The 17,877-nt window shown below is 34.4% G+C and overlaps 1 pseudogene across 1 annotated transcript; it reads left to right on the forward strand.

The window, feature by feature from the left end:
• The first annotated feature begins 8,599 nt into the window (after positions 1–8,599).
• Positions 8,600–17,623, forward strand: LOC18435383 (eukaryotic peptide chain release factor subunit 1-3 pseudogene; annotated as a pseudogene). The gene is made up of 2 exons (XR_016045968.1): positions 8,600–8,773; positions 16,374–17,623. The product of XR_016045968.1 is annotated as a eukaryotic peptide chain release factor subunit 1-3 pseudogene (transcript).
• The last annotated feature ends 254 nt before the right edge of the window (positions 17,624–17,877 follow it).

Here is a 17,877-nt window from a genome sequence, read left to right on the forward strand (position 1 = left end):
ACATAAAGCCGATAAGAGCAACCCACACACTTTGCTTTTCTGACTTTAATCCATAATGATTATTTTAAAATTATTATTTGAATTTTTATGAACCTTTGGATATTTTATTTATAATTTTTGGATTTATAAAATTAAGATATTGAATTTACAATGTTTTAATATTCACTAAAAATTATTTTGTTAATTTTAAATGCATAAAAAAAAAAATCATGGGAGGCCCATTGTATACATGGCCCCACCATGTTTCTAGAAGGTGGGACCCACATGTGCCTCCCATAGGTGGCAAGCCCCATCTCTTACTACTTTCTATTTTATGGAAACTTTTGTTTTGTGGACCATGTAACTTTAAATTGTGACATGTGGTCAAATTATGGATTGAGTATGTATTGACCATATATTAACTTAATATGGAAGTAGATATTGACTTGATATATCTTTGATAGATTTTATGGAAAATGTGTAGAGATGTGTTATTTTATAGAATACACAATATTTAATTAAAATTAATTTAATTTAATTTCTATTGATGGGAAAATGGTTTAGAAAATGGGATAAAAGTTCATGCACCTTCCATAATGTTGATGGCCTATTTATGGAATAGATGACTCAGATCTCTTACCCCACAAGTCACCCTTGATCGATGGTCTATGTTCAGTCTCACAAGAAGATGCAAGCTAAAGAAAACCTATTCAAGCATATAAAAGGGATTGTCTCTATCCAAAATCTCTATCCACCTTATTTCTTGTACCTAATTCTATATTTCTCTCTCATATCCCACTTAGAATTTCTCTCTCTCTGTCTGTCTTAAGAAAAGTTTCTTTCTCTTTCCCACATTGTAAAAGAACTTAAGGGTTTACGTTATGGAGTTCTTTTCTCTTTTATCTCTTAACTATGGATTTATGGCTAAGGGTTTTAGGGTTTAGCAAAAAGAGAATCCATCTCTCTCAAACTAGGTTGCTAAAGGAATTCACAGAAGATTTGAGTTTGTGATCAAAGGGGTTCATGTTTCATTGGTGTGGCTTGGCCTAAACTTGCTTTCCTGGTTTGAGATTGAAGCAAGATCGTCGATCTCGCGCCATCAGATGGTTGTGACTCTTTATGGGGTGTAGTAAATTTGCATGAAATAAAAGAAGAAGTCGGAAATTACCTCAACCGGGCTTATTATATCCCACACAGAATCACCAACATCCGATGACGTGAGATCAATGGTCTAGCTTCAATCTCGAACCAAGAAAACTAATTTCGGACAAACTAAATAAGCATCCTTAAATCTCTACAAAAGCCTAATCCCAAAATAATTTGAGCTTAACCCTAATTCCTCAATCCTTAGTATCTTTAGGTCAAGAGAGAAAAAGAGTAGGAGGCCTAGGGTTGGGGCGTGTCCCCTATAGGTTTTAAGAGAGAGACAGGGTTAAAGAGAAAAACCCTGAGGAGAGAGAGTGGAACATGCCCCTCTAGGAGAGAGATGAGAGAGAGAGAGTTGCAGGATAGAGAAGATGTTGAGAATAGGGGAGGGTACACCCTTATTTATAGTGCAAAGTTAGGTTTAGGATTTGTTAGAGTTTATCATAATTTGCATCTTTTTTTAGATTGAATATGGACCGTTGATCATAGTGACTTGTAGGGTAAGATATCTGAGTCATTCATTCCATAATGGGTTATCAATATTATAGAAGGTGCAAGGACCATTATTCCCCTTTGCTTAAACCATTTTCCCATCAATATATTTAAATAAATTAAATCTATTAAAATATCATGTATTCCATAAAATTGTATAATTCATCTCATATATTTCATAAAAATATATCAAATAATATCAAGTGAATATATGCTATCTCATTTAGATAAGATATGGTCAATATTTACTATATTACAAATTGACCACATGTCATAAGATACACTTTCCAAAATTTTAAAACTTATCACAAAGCAACCAAAAAGGGATTCAAAGGGGTGGCGCGTGCCACCCATATGTGGCACATGTAGGCCCCAACTTTTGTCACATGGCGAGCCCATGTGCACTATAGGCCCCCATGAGATTTTATAAAAATTTTAAAATTAAAAAAATAATTTTAAAACTTTATTTTGAATTTTTATAACTTTGTAAAATGAATACCTTCACTTTTATAAGTCCAAAAAATTAAAAATAAAATACTAAAAGACTCATAAAAATTCAAATAATAAATCTAAAATAATATCTATAATAAAATGAATACAATTAAATTAATATGATGGAAAATTGATCCATATGGTTCAGGAATTCCATCAGCAATCATGAGGCACTCCACCTTCAACTGTGGACTACAGACCATACTTACTTTATCGAACCGATCCAGTGTTTTTCATGACCCATAGTCTAAGCAGGGGCTCATTAGCGGGTCACTAAAGTCTGGCTGATGAGCCAAGGGGTCGCAATCTCAATCTATGGATTACAGGTCCTCCCTTAGAGACGAGTCAAGGTCACCACGACCTAATGTGACCACAGCTTTATGGTGCATAGGGGTCTCTCGCACATGCATACGCTTCACCTAAAGGTGGACATCTGGCTTTCACGAACGATCTATCGATATGCATGCCATGTGATGGATCATGAATGAGGTTTTGGCCCCCGTCTTTGTAAGCCTACCATCACACACAAGGATCATACAGTCCCTCGATTTACTCATCCAAGCATAAGCTCTGACCTCATCAAGGGATAACCCAGAACCCTTCTTGGTTTATTCTCTATGCCCAGGTACCTTGGGTTTTTTCAACCGACTGGCCTAGATCGTCAAGCACAGTCCGATATCAACAAATATTATTTGCTTAGTATGGTCCCAGAGGGACCATAATCCCACTGAGTTTATGCTCCACTATAATAAATGTTTTTTATTACACACTCATAAAGCCTTTAAAGGCCACATAAACCCAACAATTATCCCTTTATTAAAGAAAGCTTTATATATGCTACAAGGAATAGAGAATTTATATATGTCACCCTCGCCAAACCGTTAGATCCTAATGAATGGTTGGGTTACCTTCAACAATAATATCACAATATAGCTTTATCCTTTGATCTAGATCAGAGCATTTTACTTTAATTTTTTTGTACAAATCAAATAGGCATGAAAGTTAGTGAGCGTGATCATCTAAATGGAGTGCAGCTTAAAAAGTTATTAAACAATATCTTCATGAAAAATAAATGACAAACTGACCTTGAAATTTTCATAGGTATTTTGCTCATTTTATTATCCCAAAAATATTTTCTTAATATTTTTGTAGGTACGAGCTTATGAGAGTATTGGACACCCCAAATTTGGTGTCAATATAGTTTGTAAAGTAAAATTAAAAATAAAATAGTCTTTGGGCATGACATTGTGATTAGAGTCATCTCAACCATCCATGTAGATCTAACAACTGCATAGGGTTGGTACATACAAATCTACCCAGTAATATGTAGAAAGCTTTCCCTTTCTTAAAATCATTCCATTGCGTAGCAATAACCGTTGTAAGGCATAAAAAAGAGAGAGAGAGAAAACAAGGACAGATGAGAGAGAAAATGAGGAGAGAGGGGAGAGATAAAGAGAAAAAGCGATAGGAGTGGAACCCATCACGATTTTTTTTGTGATGCAATATTATTTGATTCCAAAAGAGAAACGAACTAAGTTGGATAAAACAGCCAAGAAATGTATTTTTCTTGGCTATGTTGATGGTACAAGGGGGGTACATATTGTGGGATCCTACTGACCACAAGGTTATAGTTAGTTGAGATGTTACTTTCAATGAAAATTCCATGCAGAAAAAAAAAGATGAGCTAGATGCAAAAACAGTTAAGGTGAAATGCACCCATGAGAATTAGCGAGATGGTGGTTAGGACCAAGAACCTGAAATTGTCCAAAAGCTTGAAGAATATTTAGGTGATCTTGAATTAAGAATATAAGATAGACTTAAAAAGGCTCATGTGAAGCTTAACGACTATGTCTTGTCATATGCTTGCCTAACAGAGGAGGGTGAGCCAGTTTTTTTTTGTGGGGCATGTGAGGTTGATGAAGCCGGTCAATGGAGAGCATATATGGAAGAAGAGATGGAGAACCTGCAAAAAAAAAAAACATGAGATCTCGTCAAACTACTAGAGAAGCGAAAGACAATTGGTTGTAGGTGGGTCTTCAATAAGAAGAAAGGTCTTGATAATGTTGTTTGAAGGTACATAGCTCGATTGGTTGTAAAAGAATATGCTTAGAAATCAGATATTGATTTTGATGATTTTTCTCCTGTTGTGCGCATGTCCACTATTAGAGTTGTTTTGATTATGGCTATGGTGATATAAATTTTATTATCTTATTATTATATGTCGATGACATGATTGTTGCAAGACCAAGGAGAATGTTGCAACACTTAGGACATTACAATCGCTAAACATCTTTCATAATATTTGATTTTCTTGAAACCCCAATAAATTGGAAAGAAATCCAAATATGTAAATTGATCTTCATAAAAATCTTAATAAAATGGGTTTAGATATCAAGCTCATCTAGGAAACAATACATCAATAGGCATAATTTTTAATTTTTTTAAAAATTTCTATTAGGAAACTAAAAATTAGTTTTAAGCACAATTTAAATCATTGATCTTCGTACTCAGTATTATAAAATCTTGAAAGCTTTTTAGAAAAATAAATGGAGAAAATTTTCTTTCTTGTAGCCAAGACAATGAAGTTATTTATTAAATATTTAAAATTGTAAAAAACATGTGGTGTACTTTATTAACTATCAATAAATATTCTTAAAATTATATGAGTTATGAATATCATTATTAATTGTTTCAATAATTATACTTGTCATATTATTTACTATTAGTGGTAGTTCTATTATTGTCGCAATTAACAACAATGCTAATTTTATATTTATGACTATAATCAGAGTATCTTATTGTATTATCATGAATGCTCCACTCTCTCTGAATATCTTTCGTAATATTCGATGTTTTTTCGCCCTCTAGGCTCCGTTTTCCTGACAGCTTCCCCTCTTCGCATCCTTCCGACTCCTCGAGTCTCTCATCGGCTTACCTGCTTCGCATCATTCCGACTCCTCGCCTTCCCCTCTTCGCATCCTTCCGACTCCTTGAGCGTATCATTGCCTTCCCCTCTTCGCATCATTCCGGCTCCTCGCCTTCCCCTCTTCGCATCATTCCGACTCCTCGCCTTCCCCTCTTCGCATCATTCCGACTCCTCGCCTTTCCCTCTTCGCATCCTTCCGACTCCTCGAGTCTCTCCTCGCCTTCCCCTCCCGCCCTCTCCCACTTCATCCTTCCTTTTCCCCTCTGTCCCATCAATTGGACAGCTTCCAAAAATACTCGGCATCAAATTCCATCCACAAACAATCTCAAAAACTAATTCGTACTTAAAACAACGAATCTCAAAAATTATTTCGCAAATAACTTAATTAAAAAATATTTGTTATAATTTTCTTAATAAAATTATAGAAAACCATAATAAATAATTTTTTAAGAATCATAAATATTTGTAAAATAACGTACATATCTTTTATGGAGCATTTAAAAGTAATACTTTTTTTTGAAAATGGAAAGGAAACAAAAAAATGTCCTTGATTAAAAATAAAAAAAAGGTTAGACTTACATACATAAAAATATAAAAAATTTGCAATAAAATTTATATACATATCTACTGAAAGAATCTAAAGTTCTTAGATTTCCAAGCATGTCTTTTACATGCAGGAGAAAGCCAAAGAAAGAAAAAGAAATGAAATCAAATGATCTTAGCATCCAAGCATGCCTATTACATGTAGGAGAAAGCCAAAGAAAAAGAAATGAAATCATTTCTTAAATTTTTAATGATATTGAAAAAGAAGAAAAATAAATATTACTGACCAAAAAAAAAATGGTTTAGCTTACATGCATAAGTGTTTCACCATAAATTTGAACACAAATATAAAATAAATTCAATCAATTAGCTTTCTAATAATGAGAAACTAAAAATATAAAATGTATAAGTGTTTCACCATAAATTTGAATAAAAATCTAAAATAAATTCAATCAATTAGCTTTCTAATAATTAGAAACTAAAAATATAAAATCCATACGATAAAATTAAAAAAATATGCATATATCATTTAAATATTGGTTGGAGAGAATGAGAGATCTCCTCAATTACTCTAAGTTACCGACCTACATGATACAAATAAAATATATATATAAGAAGGAAGATAAGAGAAGATGATAAAATCAAGGGAAAATTATGTAAATATCCATTTTAGTTCTGTTATTACCAAAATACCGAATACTTTCCGTTATTACTGATATGTTAGGAGGAGACACAATTAGATTTATGTGAACTTCTAAAATAAAAGCTTAAAAAGCAAATAAAAATATTTATAAAGCAACATCCCAAAGTGAATCTAAATTTTGTTGCATTTCACATTTGTTATTTTATAACAAAAAAAGCTAATATTAGGAGGATATATAATTAGATTTATGTGAACTTTTAAGATAAATATCTAAAAAAACAAACAAAATAATTACAAAGCAACATACAAAAGTGAATTCGAATCAATAAAATTTGGTAAAAAATTGATGCATTAAATCAACAAAATTTAACAAACAATATCTTATTAAATAATTATAAGATATTATTATTAAATTATATAAAAAGTTGAAAGCAATTTAAGAGAAGGTGAAGAATTAAGAAATTTTTTTTTCTCAAATCAACCTCAATCTCTCAATACCTCATCTCTCTATCCCCCTCCCCCCTCTTTCTGTCCTCTCTCACATCCTCTCTCTCCTCCTTTTACACACTCTCGCTTACCCCCTCTCTCACGCCTGCCCCTTTCTCTCTTCTACCGTCCTCTCTCTATCTTTCTTTACCTCATTCTCTCACATCCTTCTCCCCCTTACTCTCTCTCTCTCTTACACCTTCCCCTCCTTTCTCTCTCTTCTCTACTCCCTCTCTCATGCCTTCCCTCCTCTCTCTTTCTCTCCATGTAGCCTCACATTCTTTCAAAACTCTTTCCTCTCTCTCATGTCCTCCTCCCCCCTCTCCCTAACGCCCTCTCTTTGCCCCCTCTTTCTCTCTCTCACCATACAGCCTTGGATATAAAAATAAGGGAAAAAGGTACAGTCTAATTGGTATCAATTTCAAGAGGTTTGAAAAAAAAGAAGAGACAATATTGAGATAAGGAAAAATTATATAAGGTTGCAACCTTAAATTTTAGAATGACAAATGCACCTCAAAATTCTATAAAAAAAAGGTTATTTTAATGTTGAAAATCCCTATAATTGATCATTTTGACATTGAGATGAATGAATATGAACAAAAAAACAGATTTTGAGTCACAAAAATGGTGCATCTTGCAACACATTATTTAGATGATCCATTTTCAAGATTTTAATATATTTCTAGATCTACTTGATTTTAACCATTTTTAAAGGTTAAAATTTTATAGTTAAATATGAAAATAGATTTTCAATTAATCTTAATAATTTTTAACACCAAAATTACATGTTACCATAAAATTTAGAAGTGCACCTTAATTAGATTGTTTAAAGTTGCAACCTTAAACCACACCCTTGAGATAAAGATGGATCTAGAAATCTTTCTCTTGTGCATACATTGTCTCTCTAGTTAAGATATGTAAACAATGTTGAGAGAAGGATGGATATGGAAATCTCTTATTCAAATACGGAAACAATGTTGATCTCTCTCAAATTAAGATGTGGAAACAATATTGAGATAAACATTGACATGAAAATTAGAAAATATCTCTCTCTCTCTCTCTCAGTGTACTCAAGACAATGTTGAGATCTTTTCTCTCTCTCTCAAATTTAGTTATCTTATAAAATCGGTGCGTAGATCTCTCTCTTGTTGGTACCCATTCTCTCTCTCATCTCTCTCTTGTATGTACTCTCTCTCATATCTCATCACTCTTGTATGTACCCTCTCTCTCTTAAATTTAATTATCCTATAAAATAGATTCCTATATTCTCTCTCATTCTCTTTAAAATCTCTCATTCGAAATCTCTTGCACATATTCTCTCTCTTTCTCAAAATCTCTTCTAAAATATTGCATTCTCTTTCTTGCACATATTCTCTCTCTTTCTCAAAATCTCTCTTCAAATATCTCATTCTCTCTCTCTTGTGCATCCTCTCTCAAATAAATTCTATTAAAATTTTGATTTCCTAAAAACTTCTATTAAGAGATTCTTTCTTTCTTGACTCTCATCCTATTAAAAAATCTCTTATTCTCTCTCTTGCACTTATGCTTTCTCTTCAAAATCTCTTTTAAAATCTTTCATTATCTCTCTTTTGTGTATATTCTCTCTTTTCAAATTAAGATATGAAAATAATATCTCTCTCTCACTCTTTAATCAAGATATGTAAACAACTTAGAGATATGGAAAAAACATGGAGATGCCTCTTTTGTGCATACTCATTTTATTTTTCTATCTTTAATTTAGTTATTCTGGTCATATTCTATCCCTCTCCGCCTCGTTAATTCTTGGCTTAATAAATGTAGTAAGCGTATAGTACAGATGCAATGTCAATTTTATCAAAAAAACACAAAAATCTTAAGAACCAATAAAATAGGAAAGATTTGAAGGGATCTATACCTAAACCGTAGAGCCCCTTATCCTCTCGTTTCTCTCTGGGGACCTTTATCCTTATCAATTATCTTTGTAAAACGAAAATAAGCCCTGCCCCTCTATCTCTCAACCCTCTGCAACTTCTCTCACAGACCCTCAAGCGAGGATCCATTTGCAAGCTTTCGTTTTCTTCAACAAGGTAAGGTTACTTATTTTTTTGGCTAGTGTTCTTGTATTTTTTTTTGCTGGTTTAGAGATTTGTTAACTGGTTTTGATTCTGATTTGTTTATTACCAATGCAAATATTTTTCCTATGATTCCCCTATGAAAATTTGTTGCTTTTTTTATTTTTATGTTTGGCTTATTTTATTGAGTATAGCTGATCAAATTGCTCTCTAGAAAATTGTGGGTATGGGTTTCTTTGTTGTATTTTTCTGTTTTTGTCTTTTTTATTTCTTGCTGAGTATAGTGGCAGCATTATGATTTCTATATATTTTGCTTATCATTTGATGCTAATTTGAATGTTCTTTCGTGAATTATTTGGTTTGTTGTTGTTGGACTTTGGTTCGTACGAGGTTGTTGTTAGTTCTTTGTTTTGAATTTTGTTTGTATATTCTCTTCTTACATTGTCTGTTGCGAATTTCATTTGAATATTCTCTGTTACATTGTTTTATTGTCTGTTGCATCTCTGTTACTGTAATATTTTTATCTCATCCGTCAATGGTCTCGATTTTGATGTGCTTTCTCTCTGTTGTTTATTGATATTTTATTTATGGTCCTATGTGTTTCTACGTTTTTTACTATGGTGTAGAAATTTGTTGTTTTTTTTTTTTTATTATTTCTTGCTGGTTTTTCTTGCTGGCTATGTTTCTGGTTTTGTTGTATTGGTTGCGTATACAAGCACAATTTACTCTATAGAATTTTTTTTTTTTTTTCTTGCTGGTCATGTTGTGTGTTTTATTGACTGGGTTGTGGATACAAGAACTAGAAATTTGTTGCCCCTTTATTTTTATTTCTTGCTGGTTATGTTGTTGGGTTTGTTGTATAGGTTGCTGTATAGGTTGTGCATACAAGCACAATTTTCTATGTTGAAATTTCTTGCTGGTTTTTTAAATTAATTTGTTGTTGGTTTTTTAAATTAATTTCTTGCTGGTTTTTTAAAATGTGGGTATGGCTTATCAAATGCTCCCATGCTACCTGACTATTGTTTTGATCTCCTTAATCCATTGAAAACATAAATATCATACCCAAAAAAAAATTTACATGCTTGGTTATGCTTGGTTGTTAAGAAGGGCTGTTGATTGGTGCAACCATGGTAATTCCCAACCATTCCTTAACATTTCAGCCACTTCTCTCATGAAACCATTCCTTAACATTTCAGCCACTTCTCTCATGAACAGTCAGTCTTCTCACTGCCTCTTTCAACAATCACACTCTCACCACCTCTGCAACCTCTTTCAACAAGCACACCCTCAACACCTCTGGAATCGCAGAAACTTCCTCCTTCACCACTTCACCAACCGTTTCACATTCCCCACCTCTCTAGTGTATCTGCCAACTGATTTTTCTATGTTCATAGCATTCATTTTTTATCTCTTTTGCTACGCTGAGTTATTTTGTATCAGGCTATTATTCTTTGGCAAAGATGTGGTTTTGAGCTTACAATCTGCTTGTTTTGGGCATATAAACACAATTGAAGGTGTGTTTTTCGATTCCTGTTCAAACTCAGCTTACCTATTGAGAAGCAAGGGTCTTGAGAAATTTTTGTGCAAACTATCATGACAAACGTAAATCTTTTTTGAGGAAAACATATTATTTCTTTAATGGAACTTCTTTCTTACCCAATATTATGTTTAACATAAATTGTGTCTGGAGCTGTATTAGACGTGAGAGTAGATGCTTTTAACTAGGAATTGGTTTTTACCAATGCTACTATTAAATAACACTCTGGATTGAAATTTTTAGTGGCCATTATCTGGCTTTTAGAAACCATTATTTTGCAGGAGAGATAAGTTTTCTTTGTTTACTTGATACATAAGCAAAATGTGTTTGAGACTTTATCTAGCATTAATAAGTTAGAGACATTGGAAATGAATTCATACTTCTCATTCTTCAAACATATTAGTTTTTTACCCCTTCCCTTCTACTAAAATTTTGGAAGAGTCACAAAAAGTTGCCCTACCAGCACTGAGTCATCTAATTTCAAGAATATCTCTCTCTTTCCAAACATGTGATTTCTTGTACCACTATCAAGGAACCATGCATTGTTGCCCTTATTTTCACCTCCTTTGAATGCCATCAAATGGGTTGGAACTGGACCATCGGAATTTTCTGCATAATTTACTTGGTCTCCTCCTCTATTTGAATTCTTAAATCTACATTGGGAATCATAAGGCTCAAATTTTTTACAATTAAAAAATGAATGTAGGCCTTCCATGCCATTGGGATTAATGTGCTGGATGCCTCATTTCTCCTCTTGCACTTTTGGTTGTAGAAATGTCGGGCCCTTGTTCACCTTGATTTGCTTGACTGTGACCTCTTTGTCTTCTTCCCCTGAATCCTTTTATTTTATCCTTTGGAGAGACCTTTGTCTTCTTCCCCAGAATCCTCTGTTATTTTATCCTTTCGAGAGACCTTTATGTGAGTCACTTGTTTAAGGGGATAGTTTGGCTTTTGAGGCACTCTTGGCTCATGATCTTGTCAGGAGCGCAACATTTGAATAGTTGTCATAGCCATATAGATCTCTGCTTTTTTCTGTTGACACAACTGAATGCTCAAATTTTGGAGGTAGAGATGTTAATATCTTCTCTATAAGAAGAACATCATCAAGGCGTTTGCTATTTCTTCGCTACTGATTTATATAGCCATGACCATTGATAAATAATTGGAAATTCATTCAGATTCAATCATACGAAGCACTTCAAACTCGGCTCCAAAGTTTGTTAGACCTTCTTCATTTTGGCTCGCGTGCGGATCCACACGTTTAGGGCCGGAAAGTACGTAGCGTTAATCTCTCACCCTTATCCGTTTTGTATTTCTCTCTTTTCCGGTATCTTCCGAATTCCTGTTGTAGCGTTAGTCTCTTCTCTTTTCTTCCTTGCTTTCTCTCTCTACCGCTGAGGTGGCGGGAAGCTTTCTCTCTCTGCTTCGCGCAAGTGCAGGTAAACTTGTGTCTCCCTCTTGCCTTCTTTTCCGATTATCTTTGTTATGTAGATTTCGCTCCATAGTTTGTACGCGAATTTGATCTCGAATCTCCTTTCATTTTCACTTGCATTTGTTTTTCTTGATGTTGTTGATTATGTTTCAGAAGTTTATTGCCTGAGGATACAAATCATGGAATTATACTCTGATTTTTGGTTTGAGTCCATCATGACTTATAATTCATGTGGATCTATATTGCTTCGATTGAATGAATAGGGTTTATGATATTCATCGTGGTTAGGTTTTGATGCTTCTTAATTAAGATTGTTCGTTTGAATATCATGGACTGTGTTTTTTTTCTCGATTCAGGATTTGGTATTTGTATTGGATTTAGGGTTTCCGGGAAACATGGATCCCGTTAGTATGATAACTAGGGTTTTCATTTGGAATTGGTCATTTATGATTTGAATTTTGTGACTGGAATCTGATGGGTCTGTATCGTATGGAATTGAGGATTCAAGTCTCTTATTAAAGTTAATTAATTATGGTTGTGGATTTATGGCTTTGAAATTCATGCTCCCATTAGAATTGGGCATCTGGTTGGGTTTGCGTACCAGGGATTTGGTCCTATGTTGTTTAGGAATCGAGGATTTCATGTTTCTTATTCAGATTAAGGATCTTGGTTTTTGAATTTACAATTATGGCTCTTGTGTTCCTATTTAAATCGGTTTTGGGATTTACAAGTTATGGAAATTGTGTTCCTATTGAAATCTAGTGTCTAGATAGATTCAGAAATTCGGGATATGAGGCTTTTTATTGAAATGGGGTTTCAGTAAAAGGATATATCTAGATCTTTAATGTGCATTGAAACTTTTGGTTGGGGATCTAGGGTTTCTTTTGAGTATGGGATATTGGACTTTGGCCCTAAATGGTTTTGAATTATGGTCTGTACAGCCTACTGAAGGTTTTTTATTGATATTAGGTGTTGTTTGTGATGTAAAGGACTCCATTTATAGTTTTGGATCCAGAATTCAGAATATGTACTTTGTATTAATTAGGTTTTTATATTATAGATACTATATATTCGTTATTTACCTTTCTTGAGTCAATGTTCTGCACATAACTGTGACTCTTCTTCCACAATTTGTTGTGCTCTTATTTGAATATCTTGTTCATGTATTGATTATCTGCTAATATTATAATTTTTTCTGATGCTATTGAGCATCAATTTTCTACTGCTGCTTCCACTAAGCATTCCACTCGATATATAAATTTTATATCATCATAAAACAAAACTGATAAGTTGGAAATTCTGGAAAATTGCCAACCTATCTTGTGAAATTTTTGTACTTGTGTAGGGGATAACATTATTGAGGGCAGGCTTGACTAGATGTTTGTGGACTATTGCACCCCAACAAAAAAAAAGCAAAATAAATTCCTTCTTGCTTCCGGTATTTTCAATGACCTATACCTAGGGCTGCCAGCAAGCTTGGCCAGCCTGCTAGCTTTGAGGCCACATTCGCGCCCAAATCTAAGGCCTGCTAGATGGGCCTGATGCAGCCTGAATGTGTGTGTGTGTATATATATATATATGGATATGTGATAATCATCTTCGCAGCCCTTCAAATTTCAAAGGTTTAAAGATAGAGAGAGTTGTGAAGGGTGGATTTACTAATTTTGTAATCTATTTTTTTAAAAAAGTTACTTTTTGTGATAACTTCATCATTTAGTAAGGACAATTTTGTAAATATTACTACAAGACAAGGGGTACTTTTGTCATCTCCATAAAGGGTAAAGTTGAAATTTTTACTAAAAGACAAGGGCACTCTACAAATAAAATTTCAGGACACTAACTTCTAAAATGTCATTGTATTTTGTAAAAATTTCAAATTTACCTGTGCTTAATGGTTGAGTTACCTATTAAGATAATTTTGTTCAAAAAAAGTAATGATCTTTTTGATAAATACACCCATCACAACCCCTTCTAACTTTAACCTTTGTAGTTTGAGGGTTGTTATCTCTAAACAAACCTTATATATATATATATATATAGGGAAAAGATGGGATTAGCCCGCTAGCTCATATGAACATATGAGCCCAATGGTCCAGATTGAATCTGGGCCGATCTGAAGATCACGGATATCCGGTAGTACTTAAATTTTAATTTTTTTTTCTACAAATCCAAATCACTTGAAATTTTAGGTGTGTGTTCTTCTCATTAAGACGCACCTAATAAAAATATTAAAAAAATTATTCGTGAAAAACAAAATGATAAAAATACCCCCTGAAACTTTTTGGGGGGTATTTTGGTCAATTTATTTCATGTAAAATATTTTTTTGATATTTTTCGAAGATTCACTTATTTTTGATAAATGTACGCTTAAAATTTCAAGTGATTTGGATTTGTAGAAAAAAAACTAAAATTCAAACACTATCGGACATCCGTGATCATCAAATCGGTCCAAAATCAATTTGGGACGTTCGGCTCATATGTTCATATGAGCTAGTGGGCTAATCCCATATATATATATATATATATATATATATATATACTATCGGACATCCGTGATCATCAAATCGGTCCAAAATCAATTTGGGACGTTCGGCTCATATGTTCATATGAGCTAGTGGGCTAATCCCATATATATATATATATATATATATATATATATATAGGGAAAATGCAGATTCGGGCGCCTCAGCGTTTTGGGTGCCTAGGCACCCGGCTGCCTAGGCGCCCACCCAAAGACAGGGTTCCCTCACCAAAATTGAACCCCCCCTCCCCCCCCCCCCTATCCCAAATAAAAAAAACAGGGGACTTTTTAGGGCATGGTTTTAAGTCTTTTGGAGTTTCTAGGGTAATTTTAGAGCCCCAAACTCCTCGTGACATAGACGAAAATACTAATAGTACAATCAGATAACAGATTTACGGATACAAGTCTCAAAGAGATTGTAACTTGTAAGACATTAAAATGCTTGAAATCTCAAATATCATTGTAGGAAACTAGAAGTCTAGACTAGAAACAATACACAAAGTCAACAAGGCAAAATCAAAAAACAAATACATCAAGTCATCAACCAAACATGTAAATATATTGTAAAAGAAAAAATACATGATTCACAACATAATATGTTGTAGCAAAATAAAATCAAACTATTTCAAATATGACAATGCTTTAAAAATATCGAAATCAAATCGATGTCGGTGCAAACTTCGTCTCTTGGGTCGCCAAAAGTCCTCAAAATCAACGCCTAGAAGCTCTAAATACACCGACGTACTATGACTTTTGTTATGGCTTTTGTTTTGGGAAAGAATCGCAAATATGGCTTTTGTTTTGGGAAGGAATCGCAAAAATCAAAACTTTATCGATCTTTCGATAATTCACAAACGACTAGTTTTTTGGGGGTGTTTTCTCACCCTAAAAGCCACTGTTTTTGTTTTGGGGGTTTAGAATACCCTCCAAATCCCTTTTCTCCCCTTTTTAAGGGGGGGGGGAAATGACATTTTTTTACCCTCGCCGAGGGTTTTTTTTGCCCTCCTGCAAACCCTCACTGGGAGGTCACTGTCCGGAGATAGGCCGCATAATTCCACCGCCCAGACAGTGCCTAAGCGGTTTTTTGAAATTTTTCGCCTAGGCGGTCGAGCAGCCGAATTTTCGAACATTGGTTGTAACTTTGAAGATTATTTGACAGTGTTTCAAATAAAAAAGAATGTGCCAGTACTTAATAGTGATACGAACTAAATATCAAACACATGTTAGACAATGTGTTCATTAAATAAAAAACAACTATATTATAGACAAATTGGTATAAGAACAACATACATGATTGCTTTTAGGCAAAATATCATTAAAACAGTCAAACAGTTGGATGTTTGTTTTTTTTATGATCTTTAATTTATTTGTCAACAGACATGATTAATTAACAAGGTGGCAGCCCTTGAACCAACCCTCTTTTGCATGCTACTAAACATTAAATTGTTAGATTACTATGAGGAAAAAGAAATCATGCTTTTTCAAAAGAGAAATTTTACTCATCTGTGGAGATGTATTTCTGATAATTGACTTTAAACAATAAGGAAATATACAGTACATGTGCTCAATACAAGTATAGATTACAGAGTTTGCAAAGTTTTCCGAACACTCGACTTGACCTAACCTGTCATATTGTCCTGACAGGTCAACAAAGTCATTTACCTTTCAAGACCTAGATAGGAGAGCCCAATTGGTGGTCTTGTAGTTGTACTGTGGCATATTTGTGATTCTCCAGGGGATAAGGGACATATTGCTAGTCCACCTGATCCTTACAAAGGAGTCCTCTTTTACACCAAACAGCATATTTTTGGTTCTCTTTTCTAGAAAAGAGCTTGTTTTTGGTTGGTTTGTTTTGTGACTGCAAATTATCAGGATTGTTTTATAATTTGAAAGAAAAAAATGTATGCTATTGTCAAATGTTACGCCTGAAGTTGCTCTATGAAATGTTTTATGTTTTTCGGAAACATTCTTCGTGGCCGTTTATAGTTTTTTATACTCCAGAATTTTACTCTCGAGCCATAAATTTTTGCTCGTGGTTTCTCTCTAAAATGAGCTGTTGCTTCAGGATGTTTAGAATTCTAACTTGCTTTTATATTTACTTCTTCTTGTGCTTATTATGCAGCAGCTTTGCTCAGGCTCCCATTAGTGACAATGGTTTACGGCCACAAAATCGACAAGAACATGGAGATATGGAAGATAAAGCAAGCTATCAAGGCCCTAGAGGCTGCAAGGGGCAATGGCACAAGCATGATCTCTCTCATCATGCCCCCTCGTGATGAAATCTCCATTGTCACAAAGATGCTTGGTGATGAGTTCGGTACTGCCTCGAAAATCGAATCTACGATTAACAGGCGATCACATCTTGGTGCCATCACCTCTGCCCAACAAAGGCTTAGTCTCTATTACAGTGTCCCCCATAATGGACTGGTCTTATACACAGGAACAATGGTTACCAAAGATGGGAAAGGGAAGTAAGTGACAATTGATTTCGAGCCCTTCATACTTATTCAAGTCTCTTTCTACCTTTGTGACAATAAGTTCTCTTTCTACCTTTGTGACAATAAGTTCCATACTGAAGCCTTAAACGAACTCTTGGATTCTGATGACAAATTCGGTTTCATAGTTATGGATGGTAATGGCACTTTGTTTGGTGCTCTCAGTGGCAACACCCGAGAAGTTCTTCATAAGTTCACAGTGGATCTTCCTGAGAAGCATGGAAGAGGAGGACAATCACCCTTGCGTTTTGCTAGGCTTCGAATGGAGAAACGTCACAATTATGTTAGGAAAACTGCTTAGCCAGTTGGACATGTTCGACCCCCGACTCCAAGCCAAGATACTAAATGTGATTGATGTCTCTTATGGTGGGGAAAGTGGGTTTAACCAGGCTATTGAGCTCTCTTCTGACATCCTCTCCAATGTGAAATTTATCCAAGAGAAGAGCTACTAGGTAAGTATTTTGAAGAGATTAGCCAAGACCCAGACAAATATGTATTTGGGGTTGATGATACACTGAAGGCATTGAAGATGGGTGCTATGGAAACCATAATTGTTTGGGAAAATTTGGATATTAACAGGTATTCGTTGAAGAATAGTGACTGGGGAGATAGTCGTAAAGCATTTGGGCAAGGACCAAGAGGCCGATCAAAACAATTTTAGGGACCCAGCTAATTCAGCTGAGTTGGAGGTTCAGGAGAAGATTTTGCTATTGGAGTGGTTTGCTAATGAATATATGACGTTTTGATGGGGAGGTCCTTTGATGAGCTTTCGGATGAAGGAGAGATTGGCGATGACTCTGAACAGCAAGCATCTGTTATGCGCCCTGTCTCAAGGCGTCAGGCCCATGACAGTTTGTGAGCAGGCGGGCAGAAAAAAACCCTCGGTGAGGAAAAAAATTGTAATATTTTCACCCTAAAATAGGGGGAAAAGGATTTTGGGGGTATTCTAGACCCCCAAAAGAAAAATCATGACATTTAAAGTGAGAAAAATCTCTCAAAAACCACTCTTATGTGATTTATCGAAAGATCGATAAATTTTTTATTTTTTTCATTTCTTTCCAAAACAAAGGCAAATAGTTCATGAGTGAATTTAGAGCTTTTAGTAGTAGATTTTGAGAACTTTTGGCAACTCTA

The sequence above is a fragment of the Amborella trichopoda genome, chromosome 12 (assembly GCF_054954075.1).
Source record: "Amborella trichopoda isolate Santa Cruz 75 chromosome 12, AtrichopodaSantaCruz75HAP2 v2.0, whole genome shotgun sequence".
Classification (NCBI taxonomy): Eukaryota; Viridiplantae; Streptophyta; class Magnoliopsida; order Amborellales; family Amborellaceae; genus Amborella; species Amborella trichopoda.